Consider the following 15,874-nt stretch of genomic DNA (forward strand, 5'->3'; position numbering starts at 1 on the left):
ATGGGGAAATCACTGTTCAACTAGTGGCTGATTTCCACAAATAAAGATTTACAAAGTACAAAATGATCAGTTTCGAGAATGCCAAGGTGAACACGATTGTCTGGAACTTTTCCCCATTTGTATGTAGGGTTCTTGACTTGAGATTTAGAAGTAATATGATATCAAGTAGTCTTGTGCCATATATGCATATATTTCCATTTAAAAAAGTAAGATAAATGAACTTGGGGTCTAAACCATGTAATTCCTCTTCCTGTGCATGTAATCCCTGACATTCCATTTGGCAAATAAACATATTAGAAACTAAATGCCACACAATTAGAATGCTCTGTCAGCCAGGCTCCAGCTAATGTTTTCAAAGCCTAAATTTTGGAAGCAAGTTTGAAAATTTTTGACTAATTAATTTTTTCTCATAAGAGTTTGGTTTGATTTAGCACCTGAACTTCTTAAGCGAACAATCTGCCATGCCTGTTCTTGTTAAGTAATATCTGATTCTGTAAGTAATCCCATTGAAATCAGTGGAATTTCTTCCAGAAAGTGAGAGGAATCAGTAAGCAGTGAAAAGGCAACTTCCAGCTATCCTCTGAATTTAACAAACTGCAACTCCCCCCAAATTCTTCATACTGTGTTAGTGTTACTTCTCTAAGGCAGCAGTTGAATTGTTGAATTTTGTTCTCTCTGACTGGATTAGCATTTTCATCTATTTAATCCTCATATTCATTTTGGTACCATCATTCTAAAATTTCAGCTGGTTTAATCCTGTCAGAGAATGACTTACTTCATCATCCATGTCCTGAAAAGCAGGTAAAGAAGCCAAAGAGTTGTGGATTTGTGTCTATTTAAGGTGTCCATCAGCATTTTGACAAAGGTATGCTAAAATATATCATACAATATTTATTCTTTAACAAGTGTCAAACACCAGTTATAGACAAGATAAACATGTTATTATATGCCATTGCTCAATGTGTTTTGAATTCTACTAGTTTGCCAAATTATGTGAAAACACAGCTGATCATATCCATTAAATCTCAGACTTCTTTTCTCCCACAAACATGTATTTTACCATTGAAATGAATCATGCCCAGCATTAATCAAACTTTGATTTTGATACATCATTCTGATATTAAAGTGGGATTTTTACAGTTCAAATCCTTTCATGCAAATCAGAAACCAGCAAATAATTTATACTCTTCAGCAGCCTCTTTGAAAGCTATTCGGACAAACACAGTGAGTGTTATGCAGCTCAGGTGAAGATGCAGTATGCCTAAGATGAAACAAAGGAATCACTCAATTTTGTGATAATTGAGCTTTCAGCAATTTTTTACCAATACATCAAAATTAAACCTCACTCACTCCATCATCTTATAGCTTGTTTATTTCAGGGGAGCTGTATTCATGCATTAGTTACCTGTTTTAGAAAATAAACACTGGCTGTACTTTAATTGTTCTGTATTACACACACTCTACTTGTCTGGCAGAAGACAGCAGTGCTACCGATCTCCTGGCTTGCACAGTTCACAATCCAACCTGCTGCCCTTCTGGTCAATGAGACCACGGTAAATGTTCCTATTAGAGTTTTCAACTGAAGTTTGGATGATAAACCTGGTGGCACACAAGACGTCGTAAAGCTTGACTGCAGGTCTGCTGATCTGCATTTGGCAACCAGTGCTTTTACAGGCTCGAGGAGCTCCACGTGACAACAGCAGAGCTGCCACTACCAAGAGTGGTCACCTTTCTCCCTTCTGACACAGGTGACACACAAATTCAGCTGGGGGTGTAAAGACAGGTCACTCGCTATGGAGGGGGGCACTGTGTGTAGAAGACTTGTTGAACCCTCCAACTTAAGCCACATTATTTTAACTTTAGAAGTGGAGGCTCTCCCCCTTTCCTGCAAGGATGGAGAGAACTGGAGAACTGGATCAAGTGACGTAAATTTCAAAATTAGCTAGAGTTGCCCAGTTCTGATCCCAGGTGCTATATTTCTACGTACTTTGCTGAGTAAATACAAATTAATGGAAACATGAAATAATTACTGTTATAACACCGATACAGTACCTTTATTTGACTGAAGAAATGAGAGCCACAGAAGGGGTGCAATACTATAGAGTCAAAACTGTATCTTAAGAGGGTACTTTTGAAAACGTTTCCCTGATGAATATATCTCCTCTTCTCTATTGGCTTTAGCTACAACATCAATTTTGTAAATGTTCATCATTAGCACTTGGATGTATATCTGGTATGATACAGTAAATAAATTCTGTCTCCATGGGTCCTCCCAGGAAGTTCTGCAATGGATGAAAGCAAGAGCATTTGGTTAATCATCTAGAAGCAGCTGAGATCTGTATAGACAATTTGGACTCATAAATAATCCCAATCTAATTTAGTTTTGTTTTAGAAAAATCCATTTATGCATGAATCCCTAAAAAGAGATAAGGTTCTCCCTTGCCTTCCACCCACTTTACTTGGAATGGTTTTCAGGTGTCTTTAATTGGTCTTCCAGCAGAAAATGGAATTTTATATACACTTATTTATATATATATGACCTAAAAAGAAAGGAAGGAGACAGATGATTGTGTCATGCAAAGCAGACTTACGTACCACTAGGACCAGTGTCTGGATAGGGAGAAGAGTCCAAAACACTCTCAGCTTTCCCTTGTTCCAGCTGTATGTCTGCACCCATACACTCAAAACATTGCACAGATTTCTTAATTTCACCTGCAAGGGACATGAGGGAGCAGCACCCCTGGGAAGCATGGAGCAGGCATGAGGGATGCTCTCTCCCAGGGCTCTCAAGGCAGTGGGGCACGTACAATCAGTGCTGCATGCACCAATTCAAAACCATATGGTCTGACACAAAGCCAGCATCTGTGGCTGCCTACAGCAATGCCCATGGCCACCATCGCTGCTGCTGTTCCTGGCCCCACCACCATTAAAGAGCGGTGCCTGACAAAAGCAACTGTGGAAACCCTTTGCTGTATTCCACCAAAACTGTTGGCTAGTTCTGGAAACCCATATTAAAACTGAAGTAAGGTAAGAAAATCAGTGATCTCCTAACAGCTGCAATTGGCACAGATCTCCAGTTTTATGCCCCCGGATAATGCCACCAATGCTGTGCAGTGGCATTTGTTCAGCCCTGACTCATAGACAGATGAATGCCACTGAATGAATCACCAGCAGCACTTTCCGCAGTACCTAACGAGGTAGCTCATCCAAATATTGATCGGGCCCAAGTCTCTCTAGTTTTTGAGATCTGACATACCATAGTCTAGGACATTACCAGTGAACACCTGAGTTTTGGCAAGGGGGACTACGGTGAGCAACCAAAATGGCAAAATATCAGTTGGTGCATCCTTTGTTGATAGGAGCTACCTTCGGCCCACCGTTAAGCTATAAAAATGATATGAACACGGCTGAAATGCAAGAGAGATAGCAACTTATTGACTTAATAGCAGAGAACTTAAAGGCAAATTAACAAAATCACTTTATGAAACATTTCATTCTGTTCAGTCCACTGCTGCAGAAGGTCATTAAGCCAAACATTGTAGTAAAATCATTTCAATCCATAACGGTTGAAAGGACAAACATTAAGCAAAGGATAATCACAAATTAGCATTCAGGACATCAGCTGAACATTGCAGGTGTTGAGAGATGATAGTTCTTCCCTGCTAAGTGCCTGGAAAAGCTCATTTCTTCCCCTTTGCCCTCTGATGTTGGACGCCATGAGCCTGGGCACTGGGTGGGGAACACCTGTGGTGCTCATAGACACTGAGGCTCTGCTTGGCCTTTGACTTTAGCTGTGCCAACGGCTGCCTCAGCACATAGGGAAGGGGCAGCCCTTCCTTACCTTTCACTCTGCCCAGCAAGGGCCCAGCCTGGGCCAGGTCCCCAGCCTAGCCCCCAGCCAAAGTCAGGCTCAGTCACCAAGGCCAAGGCCAAGATTGAGCCCCAGGCCAAAGCCCAGCTCAGATCTAAGACCAGGGCCAGGCTCAGGCACCAGAGCCAAGGTGAAGGTCGAGCTCCAAGCCAAAGCCCAGCCCAGGGCCAGGGTCAAGCTCCAGCCCAAAGCCAGTTCCAAGGCCCCAGGCCCAAGGCCCCAGCCCCACACCTCCCTCCGCCCCACACCTCTCCCCGCCCCACAGACACAGCCCCGCCCTCCCTGCAGGCCCCGCCCTGGGCCAGGTCCCCAGCCTAGCCCCCAGCCAAAGTCAGGCTCAGTCACCAAGGCCAAGGCCAAGATTGAGCCCCAGGCCAAAGCCCAGCTCAGATCTAAGACCAGGGCCAGGCTCAGGCACCAGAGCCAAGGTGAAGGTCGAGCTCCAAGCCAAAGCCCAGCCCAGGGCCAGGGTCAAGCTCCAGCCCAAAGCCAGTTCCAAGGCCCCAGGCCCAAGGCCCCAGCCCCACACCTCCCTCCGCCCCACACCTCTCCCCGCCCCACAGACACAGCCCCGCCCTCCCTGCAGGCCCCGCCCCCCTCAGCCCCGCCCCTAGCCCTGACCCCGCCCTTCCCTCCAACCGACGCCCCCTCCCTCCCAGAGAGCGCCTTCCGCGCAGGCGCACTGCGCGCCGGACTCAACTGCCCCCTCGCGGCCCCTCCCAGCCCCTCCACAAAGATGGCGGCCGCGCGGCGGCGGGCGAGGCTGCGAGGAGCGCTGAGGCGACGAGGCGAAGGTGGCGGCAGCAGCAGCAGCAGCAGCGGTGGCGGCGGCCGCGGGAGGCAGTGACAGGTGCGGGGAAGGGAGGAGAAGGCGGCGGAGCGGCGGCGGCCGAAGCGCAGGTACCTCGAGTGGGCGGGTAAAGGGGTGGGGGAAAGCGGCCGGCGCGGCGCCGCCCCTGCCCGAGCTGCGCCATCGGGGAACTCCCCTCCGCTCCCCGCCCTGGTGCCGCTGCCCGCCGGTGCCGGAGACCGAACCGTTAGCCGGGAGAGCCGGCGGGGCCATGGCGGTGAGTAGGCTCGCTGGCCGCCCGGAGGCGGGGTGGCAAGCCGTACCCCCCACCCCGTTCTTTCCCCTCAGCAGGGCGGGGAGAGGGGTGCGAGGGGACGGGGGCAGCCCCTCTACCTGCCCGCGGTGCCGGGCCCCTGAGGAGACAGCGGTGCCCCCCATCTGCCCGAGGAGGGGCCGGGGAACCCCGAAACCCCGCTGGAGAAACTTTCTATTTTCCTTCACGGGCTTCCTTCGCCGCCGCTCGGAGGTGCCTCTCCCGGCCGGGGCTGGGGGGTGTGTGTGTGGGGATCCTCCCGCTGTCAGGGGGGCTCCCCGGGGCAGGGCTGCTGGGCGGCTGCCGCGGGAGAAGGAGGAGGAGGAGGAGGGCGGTTGTTCGGGGAGGAGAAAGAAGCAGATGCGAAGCGCGACCCGAACAGCTGAGAGCCGGCTGTGACAGGCGGGGAGGAGGAGAAGGAAGTGGTGGTTTTCAACACCTCTTTCTTTATTATTGCTGCTGCTGTTGTTGTTGTGCTACTGCTAAGCCGGGAAGGTTCCCTCGGAACTCCTAGCTAAAGGGATTGAGCGTCTGTTTCTGTACGTAGATGTAAAAATCTTCCTGAAAACACTACCATCGTCTTGCCGAGTGCTAAGCAGAGGCATTCTTTCAAGCGAGATTCACGCCCTATTCCTCCTTTCCTGAGTATTAGCCAAGATTGGTTTTAAACAGAAACTTTCTGTTGCTTCCAGACAGCTAGAAAGTGAAACCAACCAGAAGCAAAAATGAAACTTTTCAGCTCATTTTTATTGTGCGGAGTAAAGAAAATAAGCAGCAGAAACAAGGGAAAACATGTTTGGTAGGAGCAAATCATGCTTTATGAGTGGCATATCAAGACGTGCTGGTAATTTGTATAACCTTGTCAAAGGAAATTTATTAGCTACCTTGGATTTCAGGTGTTACTCCAGAACATTTCACGTCATTAAGTAATTTCTCTGAAATGTTCTTTGGTTTTAGAATTTGAGTCTGCATTTGATCAAATATCTACCTAGTTGTGAATGTCTTAAGTTATCATGAAGACTTCAAATCTCTTATTTGTTTGCTGCTCAGTGCACGGTAGCTTCTATCTTAGCAGGACTGGGACCTATAGCTTCTAAGCTTTGAGCTTAGAAGAAGCTGTTTGGTTGTTATGGCAATGGGTAACTTTCTGCTTTACACAGCAAGAAATTTAACTGTAGCCATGATGTGAATCTGCATCCATAGATGTGTTTATGTTCTATATCATGAAATAGTATGAATCACAGCAACTCAGCAGTCCTTAAAAATCAGAAAGTAGAATCAGTTAAATTTTTTCTGCTTTTTTTTTTTTTAGGAAATGGTCCTAAATAATTATGAAATTTAATCACATGATGAATGGGGAAGTAGCAAGCTTTCAGGTAGGGAGAGGGCCGTGCACATATGTCAAAGTTGGAAATATCTCAGTATCTATAGTGCTCAATGTTGCACGTGGGATAGAGTTCTTAATAGCTGGTGTTCCTACCAAGCATGTGGGACCAGGAAGGGTGCTGGTCAAGTTTGCAAACACAACATCTAGTTCTAGATTTAGTCTGTGTGTGTATACAGAATGTAAGCAAGTCATCTTGACCCATAGGGATTGAATCTGTGACTTGTTTCGGCAAACTACACCAGCATGTTTTTTCTGGTGACTTTCGGTGTGGGGGGGAACTGACGTGCTGAATTGGTTACGTTGGAGCATCAAACACTGATTATGGCAGATGCATGCTTAGTTAGGAGAGACGCAGATCCTTGTTCTCAGAAGGGCCAGGGCTCGGTGATCAGTTGCTTATGTCACTCGGTCAGGAGGAGAGCAATCTGCTTTCAGCAGAGTCACAGGCTGACTACTGTAGATTATAATGTTAAAACAGAATTAGATGAGTGTCTCGGGTTTTTCAGGGCAGATGGAGATCTTCTGAGGCTTTCTGTGGTATGACAAGCTCTAGGTGTATGAGCTATGTGAGGCTCAGGTCATTACACACAACGCTTAGGTTATCTGCCTTCAGTCCATTAGTGGCATTTCTACCTTTTTCAAGTTGGGGTTTCTACTAGCTGTGAACTTAAAAGTCAAAAGCTTTTGATTTTTATAGGCAATAATGTAATGGAATTGCAGAAACTTGAATTATGATTCAGACTAATAACTCATTTGCTTTGGGCTGTGAGTCCTGTGGATCTTGGGATGCTTTTGTTTATTCTTTGCCTTGTGGCCATTTTATTTTACTCAAATTTGGACCTCTATCAGCTAACTCAGTGTTATGCTGATGATCATTTTGGCTCTATCTCAAAGAGATCCTTCATAATTGTTATTGCAACTTTAACTACTTAACTGAACATGCTACTGCAATGTTCTGTCTTGGGATTTACTGGGAAGCAAAACCCTTAAAGCCTAACTTCAGGAGAGGTACAATTTTTCATCTTCGTCGTTACTTTCTCTTAAATGTTTTTAACTTCTAGATGCTTTAGGCAACACGCTAATTTACCTTGTTGGCAGGTCACTTCTGAAATATTGTATGTTATTGTAAATGTGTTGATCTCTAGAACTATTGAATGCTTGGAAAGCGTTAAGTGCTGGTGTTCTGATTGTCTATTGATACCTCTGTCAAGGTGGCAAATCCTATAACCTAGCCCAGTCACCTTTTTTTGGGTGGGTGGAGGGAACTGGCAAAGATGCAGTCTTGTTCATGCACAGACACTACAGAAGACAGCTTTTGTGAGGCAGCAGGCCCGCTTCCCAGTCAGTGTTGTTGTCTGCAAGCATTGATGTTCATTGTCAGTGCCTCCTGGAACCTGAGGAATTGTTGTCTTTCTCCAGCATCAAGCAACTCTGTACCTTTTTATGACTTCCAGCTTCTAACTTTTGGAGGATTTCTAGTTCAATCTCTGCTAAAATGTCTACAGGTAACATGTTGTGTTTCATCGGTGCATTTCTGTAATCTAAAATATGAATTGGATTCTCTCTGTTGTATCTGTCAATAACACTTCTATGTTTTATCATCCATGTCTTTAAGACTTGGCTTGGGGAAATTCCCAGGCAATTTGTAGCAAAATTCAACTTGGCTGCAGTTTATAGTGCATGCGTTGAATCATGAGGCATTGCTTTTCCTGTAGGACCAGATCTAGTAAAAATAGATTTGACTTGGACCGTCAACTCTTTAGTTTAACTAAAAGATACTGTCTGTATCTCAGGAAAGCGATAATAGTTTGGAACGAGTACATTGCTGCTTTTTCTGTTCAGCAAACACAAACAATGTTTATTTTGCTCGTGGGGCCAATGTTTCCTGAGCTACAGAAGTGACCATTTTTTGTCTCGTTCTTTGCCATATACAGTAAACTTTGAGCTTCCTTAATGCTGATGTTCACTTGATGCCAGCAGAAAAACACTATGGATAGACAAGTTTAAGAAAAAGGCTAATAAAGTTTAGTGGTTTTGTTTATGTCCAGTAATATTTTGGATTATCATCTTGGGGTCTGTATTTTGTAGGGCTGATGGGGTAGAGGGATGTTTAGAAAGTGTCTGTAACACTTAATAGTATTACATGTTTCTTGTAGTTGTCATCTTTAATTGTTCCAATTAATTTACATTTAGTTTCAGATGGAACAAATATTTTGAAGTCGTTGTTGTTCCATCCGCCCCCCAGAGATCTGGTCCTGTTCCAGCTGCTCACGTGCTCTTGAGCGTGTAACCAGTGAAAATATTCAGCCTTTTTTGCTAAGCTGTCCTAGGTGACTTTAAAAAATGGAAATAGAATTTGCTATGCCCTTTTGTCAATAATTAAATAGATTTTTTTAGCTGTTGTTTTGATGCTGGACTACCCTGTATAATGAGAAGTCTTTTTATACTCACCTGCTGGGTCATGAACTCTTTCTTGAGTGTATTAATCATCTGTTTTGGATAGAATGTGTGCTGCAGAAACTGTCATTTTGATGGCACAACTGTGTAGAGGACTGTGCTACTACTCTTCTTGGCTGTGTTGGTTTAGAATGCTTTTCTGTTTATCGTTTTAGTACCTCAGGACTGGAATACTCTTGTGTTTTCCAAACCCTTTATTAAAAAATTAACACTGCATTCATGGTGGTGTCTTCACAGCACCTCTCAAATTGAGTTAGCCTGGACATGTTCATGTTCATGGCTCCAAATAAACTTTCACCATTTATGTCTAGGCAGGCACATTTTTTTGGTCTCAGTCCCAGCAGACCTACCTGTGTATCTACCAGTTTGCTGAACTGAATTCATATTTTCGTCTACATGTAAGTTTTTGCTTTTTCAGAATGCCTGGACACTCTTCTGGTCATACAGTTCCACAGTCAAAGCATCACCTAGGTTAACACTGGTGCCCTCTCTTTTAGTTTAGTATCTTGGGTGCCAGACACCATCCCAACAGCAGTTTGCAGGAGTTAAGTAGGAGTGATGAATATGCCTGTAGTGTGCCTCCCCCCAGCTTTGCTTCTGGATTTATATCAAAACATTTAGGACAGTTGAAAAGAAATGCTGCAAAACCCCTTTGTTTATAGGCAATGGAAAATGTTTTACCTTATTATGTATTTACTTACTTTGGGCGTAAAGAGTTGTCAAAAATGAAAATACCTATGAGTTTTTAATCCCAGTTTAACTGGTAGACCTCATTTTTATCATCCATTAGTGAAAGAGAAGCACAACGCTTTCTTTGTAAGATGTGATAAGTGTCTTCTGCTTTCCAGAAGCACTAAAACAAGTCTTTCTACTTCCTGGCGACGTATGGGCTTCTGTAATGTAGTGTTGAAAAAACTGTTTCACAACTACGAAAATTTACAAAATTGAACCAATGCACTCTATGATTTGAAAAAACTATTTATCAAAGTCTTGGAAGTTGTCTGCAGGACCAACAAGGTCTAAAAGGATTTATGCTGAGACAGATATGGACTCAGTTCGGTAACTGGGAGTGAAAAGCAATGTGTGGTGCACTAATGTTAACTTCACCTTCTGCATGACAGTTCTTTTTGAATTGCTTTGGGTTTTTTGTGAAGCTCAGGTCTTAATGTCTTTTGATCTTGAATAACGAGGTGAAAATGGACAAACCTAGAACTTTATGTGTAGTATAGGGTAAAAAAACCCTGTAGTTCACAAGTGTAAATACTTCCTTGTAAATTCTATTTACAAGGAAGTTGGGAGTTTCCCGACTGCACAAATCCAATGTCTATGGTAAACAAAGCCCAAGCTCTACTTATACAAGATCCTACAAGCATTGGCTACTACCAAGCTGCTGTCTCTTCCCCTTGACCATGTAGTATACTCAATACCATGTCTTACTCCTTTGATTACAAAATAAATCCTTCTCCGAGTTCCGTTTTTCAGACTGCAGGGTTTTGTTGTTCAGAGTTTGATGTTCTTTTAACTGGATGACTTGACAAAAGGAAACTGACATAAGCAACAGAACCTCAACTAGGTTAGTTTTAATTTGGGACAGAGGAACATGTTTTAGATGGTGGTAGGAAATAAAGTAGCAATGATGTGCAAAAAATGTACATGTAGCTGAAAACTAATCTGTAAACAAAAATTGAATGGATAAGAAGGTCCAACGCAAAAACTTTCGTGACTTGCAATGTCTTGGTGATGAGAGAGAAACTTGACTTTAACTATTCACTAATAGTTATTGTCTATCAATTTATTATCACTAATTATTATCACTAATTGATAGGCTGTTAGGGGACTTTCTACATTAAGAGTAAATATCATAAGCCACAAGAGTTACCATGCCTCTGCAAATCTTATAGGCTCTACTAAAAATGTAAATGGAGAGGACCACACTTGAAGAAAATTATTTCTTTACCCATTTAGTCTTGTATGAAGGTAGATGTTGAAACAAAATACTGAGAGATGAGGACTAGAAGAAGCTGTGGAAGTGAATAGTGACTGATGACAATGATCACTTAGATGCGGCTGAAAAGCAATTTGTTTTAATTTCTTCAGGCTTGCTAAAAACTTGCCTACCCACATATAACTATTAGTACACGTGCACATTCTGCTCGATGCCTTTTCAGTGGTGAGGGTAAATGACCATAGTTCAAGTAATACATCTTAAAAGTACTCCAGTACATTTAATTGTGTACATCATGGCAACACAGCTCCAAACAGATTAATTTCAGATTTTGTGGCTTTATTTTTGTTAATGAATTGACAACTCTTCAGTGTTGCAACTTCATATGTAAAATAGGGAGCTGAGAGCAGCTTTGTCCTCTTGACTTGATTAGGCAATCAAACTAGTTGGTCTCATGGTGTTTTAACTGACTAAAACTTTTGGATGATGGGGTGGAACCTGGGAGAGGGGAGAAACCTGCTCTTGTTTTGCTGTCTTTCCTTTCTGCAGTTGCAGAGTGTCTTCCATTGGAGAGCTCTTGCATGACTAGCATATTTAGTTTTCAAGAGTTGCATTCAGCTTGAGATACTGTTTGACTTACCCCGCTTTAATTTTTTTTAATATAGTGTGCAAGTAACTGCTTCAGTACTGTTGTGACTAAGTTCAATATTAGGGAAGTGGAGCACCTGCCAGGGTGACTGTCTCTTGACCTTTTTTACTACTGTAGTCAGTAGCTTCATCAGTACTGTGCATTGACACTGGAAGAAGCAGTTCCCCTCTGCTTATTCCTGTGCTTGGCGTTCATTTGTGTATTTGCATAAGTGAAATTTATCAGGCAACTGCTTTATGTTAAAACTGACCAATTTTTTTTATAAGACTAATCTAAACTACATCTGTCCTCTGGTTTAATTCACTATATTGTTGACCAGTTGCTTGCAGTGGTGCAAGCGGGAGCGGCTGGTATGATTTAGCAGAACTGACTTTTTGAAGTCTTGGTAAAAAAACATCTTTCAAATGTGTTTATTATGCCTCAAAACACTATCGATCCTATGTCATTTTGCATTTGGATAGCATAGTTTTTATTTTTCGGAATGAGCAGGAAAAAGCTGTTTCATAAGAGTTCTTTAAAAGCTGCTTGTTCTGCTTGAATCATGCACTCTTTGTAGCTCCAACACGGGCAGCTGTCTCTGCAATAAATTTATCTCACTGACCAGTTGCATCACATTAATAAAAATATATCCATGTTTTTAGTTTACCTTAAAGCAATCATATGAAAAATTATTTTGAAAATTTGTCCTTGCTACTCAATAGCTACCGAAAAGAGGGAGTATCAAATGAGGAAGTAGCTTGATTCTTGGCATTGAATTTGCTTGTTTTCTCAAAAAATAAGCTTGTTCTTAAACAGAAGTGAAGGCAAGAGTAATGGTTAATGGGGAAAGGCCAAGTTGTTTTTGAACCCATGTGATTTTCAGAAAATAAACTGAAGGAAATCCAGTCCTGGCAGAAGCTTAGAAAAACCTAATTTAGCTGGTATAAAACTAGCAGGACTTAAGGAAGTTCTTGAGTAACAAGAATGTAAAACAACACAGCCCCATGATTCAAATCAACACAGCATAAATTAAGCAGAATTGCATTGGAGTGGTGCAAAAAATAGGCTATGCAGGTCACTTTCCTCATTTCTCTTTGAACGATGGTTCCTAAGAGCATCTAAAAGGAGGTTGTTCCTGTAAAACACAGGAGGCCACAGTGTAGGTCCCAAACAACGTGTGAATTGGTGAATCAGATTGATGTACCTGCTAAAGACTAGGTGTAAGTTTGCACCCAGGTGCTGACGGTTTACTCACTGATTTTTAATTGCACACTATCAAATTAGTTCTGAGTAAAATGAACAGATTAATTCTGATTTGTGATATGGTTGCACATATCGCTTCCTAAAAGTTACAAAACCAGTTTAGGATTCTTTTCTTTGAAGGTATAAGAGGGAGGGGCAAATAGTTGAGAAGTACTGAATTCTTCTTATGCAACAACTTGAAGTTATATGTACTTGATCCAGACAAGGACTGTGGATGGTGTTTTAAGAAGCTAATTATAATATTTAAAATGAGAATGTGGTGTTTTCAGATGGTCTCTGTTGCACTGGTGGTGTTATGTACAGTCAGGCATTTAATGGTCATGCTGGACAAGATGAGGTGTCTATAAACATATTGTGCCTTTCTGGATGACTAGTTTATCAGTGTCTAGTTCTTCTCTATGTAGTCTTCACCTTCAAAAGTTTAATTTGCTACATCAGCTACTAGTAAGAGCTTAGCCTCTTTGGCTCAGATTCAAAACCTGCTGGCTCATAAATGCAAATGCATTAAGCTTGAACAGCTGGAGTGTTTCCAGTTATCTACTATGCATTCTTGTATAGGTTATAGTACCCATAACATGAATACGTGAACTGCATTTGAAACTGCTCCTAAATCGTTGCAGTTCACAACCTGGAGTATGAAGGTAACCTGAAGTAAGTATTGATTTACTATAATATGCTTTACTCCGCAATGCTAAGGTCTGCTGTTGCATGGCTTGGCCATTCTTGCTTTGAGAAGAACAGGCAGGAACTATTGGGAGTGAGTTGGATCCAGGACTTGTTTTGGCTGTTCAAGTGCAACTTGCACTTGCTTATCAATCAGTATTTTCTTCATAACAGTATTGCATTCATTTTCCAGCTTTTAGTATTTGTCTCCCAGTGGTAACATAGTATGAACAGAGATGTGTGTCACATTTCTCAGACGACTTTGAGAATTGTGTTCAGTGAGTGTCTGTGACACTGCTTGAGAGCTACAATTGAAATATTTCCATATTTATGGTAGAGGATGTAGATTCTTGTTTCCTATAGAGAGTTCTGGTGTTTATTAAAACATTTTGCATATCTTCTTTTTTAACTATTTTGATTTATAGTGTCTAGTGAATGCCAGACTTTGTTATGAAACTATACTTTTTTCTAATTTTCCTGTATTGCCTATCTGCAACTTCAGTATTAAGAACTATAGGACTGAAGGGAATAGCCATTTCAGTTTCATTTTATTTAAAAGGAGATTGTCCAATTAGTGATATAGAAATGTTCCAGGGAACATCTATCTTCTAATAAAAAAAACAAAAACAACACTTCCCTTTTCTGTCGGAAAATGTTTTAGCAAATTTTCCATGAAACACTTTTCTAAAGCAGGAAAAATACTTGTAAATCTTTTAAATAAATTGTGTATCAATTGAAATAATTAGTGCAGAACTGAAAAAGAAAAGCTGCTATACTATAAATGCTACATCTGAAACTGACTAGAAATTATGGTAAATGTAGGGATTAAAAATTAAAAACATTTTACACCATTCTGATTCTTAATAACAAACACAAAACTCTTCAGGATGCTTCTTAACTTTAATAGCTCAGCTGCAACCTTATGAATCTCTGGGTAATTATATTTTAATACATTTTTTTCACCAGTATATCAGTGCATCCAAGCTTTTTCCAGTAGTACATTAAGTGACATGACTAACATCTGTTGTATATACTTTGTTCTTTCCACTTCGCCCTAGGGATGCATTGGTGTATTTTTTTTCTAGAATTTTTCTCATTTTAGCATATTTGTACGCCTTGGGCACTTGTATTTGTCCACTCTTGTGACTTCTGCACTGGATGGTTGATTTGACGGATTGCAAGGAATTGTGATAGTAATCTTTACAAGTCTCAAATTGGCAGGCAGGACATATCTTTTAAGGATTGTAGGAAATTAAGAATAAATTTATCGTGCAGTAGGCACTAAAGAATGGACATGGTGAGTACTTCTAAACACCTTAATCATGAGAAGATTTTAAATAGTAGCTTGCATCTTGAGTCACTCAGATGTGAGGCTGTAATCTAAATAAAATAGGGCTTTATTACTTCAGCTGTTTGAAAGAGATCTACCTGCTGTCTTCATGTTGGAGGAGGCAAAATCAAAGCATTTCATGCATTTGGATTGGGTGATGGTTTTCTGGTCTTTTTGATTCTGTAAGTTCATTGTTTAGTCTTTGGTAAAACCTAGAAAGTGTTGTCTCCTAATTCAGGGAAGCTTTTCCTTCTTACTGAAAGTTTTTTGGATCTGAGGATGAGCCTTGCCCTGGGTTCCTGGGGAAGCATAGCTGCAGGAGGACCTGGGTGAAGGAGGAATGCACACCTGCTCTGCTCTACTGAGCCCACTGGGAAAATACACCTTACGACAAGCTCAAATTGGCAGCTGTAACGTGCTACAGGCTGGAGCATGTATGAAACTGCACTACTGACAAAAAAGTCGTGGAGTAGCCCTGTTTTTGTCACTTCTCATGTAACAGCAACATGCAGTGTGGAAACATTTCATATTGATTTCCTTGAGCCTGTTCCTTATGCTGTGCCTTTCTTTGTTAGGCCCTTTTGTCTTGTCACTGCTTAAACTTCCGTCATCATGTTGTGTGGTATCAAGGCTCTGGTGAACACCCCTCTGTAATGATAAATCTGTTTGTATCTGTTGGTCACCAGATCTGACAGAATTAGGGTGTGAAAGAGTATTCAGTTGCTGTAAGTGTTATGATAATAATTAGGTAGGTAGAAAAAAAGCACTCTGTAGCAAAAACTGAGGAAAAAGCAGCAATGCAAATTTTTCTTTCAGTAGGTGCTAAGAATACCACTGTGGAGTGTGGTCGTAAGTCCTCCAGTTGTGGGGGGAAAAACAATTAGCTATATTTTGTATCAAACTCAATAACTAGAAGCAGTGAATCTTGAGGAAAGGAGTCCTCCTTAGTTGTTGTTTTTTGGGTTTGTGATGGTTTTTTTTTTTGTACACAGCATTTGTACACAGAATTATTAGCTATCACTAATTTATCATAGTAGTGCCTGCAGCCCTACTGAAATGGAAAGCCTGGTTGTGTTGTGTGCTTCATACAGAAGTGTAACTTTTTAATTTGTAATTATCCTTGAATTCAGCTTTCCTCCTTTTCTTGGGAAAAAGGCCAGAGTATAAAGTAATTGTGTTACGGACAATACCGTGTCTTCCAAAGTTTGAACCTTAAGTCTGCGAGTT

The 15,874-nt window shown here is 41.8% G+C and overlaps 1 protein-coding gene and 1 long non-coding RNA gene across 2 annotated transcripts in view; one reads left to right on the plus strand and one right to left on the minus strand.

Annotated features, from left to right (window-relative positions):
• Window positions 1-843: 843 nt before the first annotated feature.
• LOC106902477 lies at window positions 844-4,044 on the minus strand. Its single transcript, XR_001414526.1, has 3 exons — window positions 2,596-4,044; window positions 2,053-2,282; window positions 844-1,261 (listed from the first exon to the last, which is right to left on the minus strand). It is a non-coding gene; the product is annotated as an uncharacterized LOC106902477 (long non-coding RNA).
• Window positions 4,045-4,612: 568 nt separating this feature from the next.
• The window catches only part of FNDC3A (fibronectin type III domain containing 3A), a 125,726-nt gene continuing 114,464 nt past the window's right edge, over window positions 4,613-15,874 (plus strand). The window contains exon 1 of the mRNA XM_014965979.1: window positions 4,613-4,771. The gene's annotated coding sequence lies outside the window, so the exon portion shown is untranslated. The remainder of the gene's footprint in view (window positions 4,772-15,874) is intronic.

Source organism: Calidris pugnax, unplaced genomic scaffold (genome assembly GCF_001431845.1).
Source record: "Calidris pugnax isolate Ruff unplaced genomic scaffold, ASM143184v1 scaffold20, whole genome shotgun sequence".
Classification (NCBI taxonomy): domain Eukaryota; kingdom Metazoa; phylum Chordata; class Aves; order Charadriiformes; family Scolopacidae; genus Calidris; species Calidris pugnax.